This window comes from Chrysochloris asiatica, unplaced genomic scaffold (genome assembly GCF_000296735.1).
Source record: "Chrysochloris asiatica unplaced genomic scaffold, ChrAsi1.0 scaffold00443, whole genome shotgun sequence".
In the NCBI taxonomy this organism is placed as follows: domain Eukaryota; kingdom Metazoa; phylum Chordata; class Mammalia; order Afrosoricida; family Chrysochloridae; genus Chrysochloris; species Chrysochloris asiatica.
The window spans coordinates 928,233-931,145 of record NW_006408961.1 but is presented as its reverse complement, the minus strand read 5'-3'; positions in this window follow the sequence as shown (position 1 = coordinate 931,145).

Sequence of the window (2,913 nt, the reverse complement as noted above, 5' to 3'; positions counted from 1 at the left end):
TTCAAAAGACCTCTTGAAAGTGTAAAAGAGCAAAGATGTCAGCTTGGGGACTAAGGTGTGCCGACCCAAGCTATGGTATTTTCAGTAAATTTGTATGCACATGGAAGTTGGATAATGAATAAAGAAAACCACAGAAAAATTGATGCATTTGAGTTATAGTGTTGGAGAGAATATTGAAAGTACCATGAACTACCAAAACAATCTGTGTTGGAAGAAGTACAACCAGGATGCGCCTTAAAAGCCATTGTGGGAGGAGGCGGGGCTTACTGGCAGATTAGGGAGGTATGAGGTGCAAAGCTCTGCCAGCAACAACACAGAATACTGGGCATAGCAAGTTCAGGGGATAGTCCGAAACTCTGAACTACATATAAAGGAATATTTAGAAAGTTCAAAGGCTTACAGCCAGTGGAATTTGTAGTAGAAGCAAGAAACGTTGTTTTCTGATTGGCTCCTAGAGCAGCTACCTTGGGTGTGATGAAGATGGAGAATGGTCAGAGAAATTCTGTTACCACAGACTTCTGCTGATCATCAGAGATAAAGGTGTGGGTTTGTCTTTTTTCTTTCTTTCTCTGTTTTTTTGGCCTCTCGTTATCTGTGTACCTCCACTCTGGTGACTAGAGGGGATGCTTGAGCAAGTTGACACCCCCACCACACCCTGGAGGGTTCTACTATGTATGCACACAGATCCACCAGGCAAAGATTTCTGGCTGCAGAATTTTGGAAGTGGGAGGAGTCATCAGGAACTGCTTAAAACAGAATGGTGTCCCAGAACAGCCCAAGCCAGCTGAGAAAGTAGCATGAAAGTCATACTCATATTTTGCTACAGATTTTTTATTCTTTCTTTTTCCTTTTTTTCCTTTTATGCAATTATAAACTGTAGTACCAAATTGGTTTTGTTTTTGTTTTTTGCTGTTGTTGTTTTGTGATTTTGGTTCCCCTTCTATTTTCAGGGGGCTCTTTCTCACTGTACATTAACTAAGAAGAGACAGCAACTGTGGTCATATGGGCAATCTGCAATTACACCCTGTAAAATTCCACCTTCCAGGTAGGATCCAAAACCAATTGCTACATAGCAGATAGACAGTCAATACTTGCTATAATTATTCTGAGTTGAGTAATAAGCAAAGTGAAAAGGAAGCCCGTCTCCAGATCACATCAATCTGAAGGCAATCAAAAACCTCAATAAAACATTAACATACACTTATTTAATTACTAAAAATATAATTATTGAAGATGCCTAAGACACAATCACCATATCAGCACATGTCCACAAACAGGATTGTGTAACTGACACAAATGAGCTAGATGTAGACCCAGACTTACCACTGAAAGGAGGGCAGGCCTTGGAACTTCCTGAGAAGGGATTCAGGAAAACGATACTGAAATGTATCCAAAAACTACAATAAGGGAACAAAAAAATTAAGGAAGAAGTCAGAAAAGCACTACAGGAATAACCAAATAAGATAGATATAGCATTGGAAAAAATACAAAACCTGCAAAAAGAAGTCCAAATGATTAATTAAAAAAATATCAGAAATGGGCAAAAAACACACTGAAAGGTGAAGAGGTAGAATTGATGAGGTGGAAGCCAGAACCAATGAACTGGAACACAAATCTCTCAATACTGTTAAGATAGAAGAGCAAGTAGAAAAAAGGATAAAAAGATCTGAAGAAAGTCTAAGATATATATTGGACAACATGAAGATGGAAAACATAAGAATTATTGACATTCCAGAAGAGGAAGAAGCACACAAGTCCACAGTCCACAGAGGAGATATTTGAAGAGCTGCTGGAAGAAAATGTCCCTAACATTCTTAAAAATTAAAAGATAAGCGTTTAAGAAGTTCAATGAACCCAGGAAGCATAGATCCCAAAAGAAAATCACCAAGACATATTATAATCAAGCTCTAAAAAAAAAAAAAAAAAATCTAAGACAGGGAGAGAATCCTGAAAGCAGCTAGGGAAAAGAAAAGTGTTATGAAGACAAAAAAAAATAAGATTAAGCTCTGATTTCTCAACAGAAAATATGCAGGCAAGAAGGCAATAGGGAGACATATATAAAATCCTGAAAGAACAACACAGCCAAGCAAGAATCTTCTACATAACAATGCTGTAAATTAAATACAATGGTGTAATAAAATTATTTCCAGATAAACAGAAGCTAAGGGATTTTGCCAAAGCCAACCTAGCACTTCAAAACATCCTAAATGGAGATGTTTAGACTGAGAGCCAACAAGAACAGACAATAACCAGAGATTGACATATGTGACAATACCTCCTAGAATTCAATAGTTATAAGAGTCCAGAACAGAACAAATCTATACGAATGATTTCAGAAGATCTGGGATTATATGATTTATGTTTATGATCAAAATAATTACACTGTGAAAGAAGGTAAAAACATAGAAACAGAGATCCAGGTCATAGGAAGGTCAGGTAGATTGCAGGATAAAATTTTAAATGAAGGGAAAAGTTAACTGAATAAAGGGTAAACACAAAGAAAATTAATACTTCACAACTTACAAAAAAAAAAATTGAAAATCAAAGAAGAACGTGTCAGCATTAAAACTGAAGAAACTGACAAGAAAGAACATAAAAACATGAGCTCAGCACAGGAAAGCAAGCAGAACAAAGGCACCACCAACACCACACACAAAAAAGAAACAAAACACAATAACAGCAATTAATGCACACCTATCAATAATTACACAGAATGTCAACAGATTAAATGTACCAGTTAAGTGTTGGAGAGTGGCAGAATGGATAAGAAAACAAGATCCTTTAGTATGCTGTCTGTAAGAATAACACCTTACACAGAAAGACAAAAATAGATTAAAAGTCAAAGGAGGTAAAAGCATATAGCAAGCTAACTGTAATAAAAAGCAAGCACGAGAGGCAATACTAATCTGATAA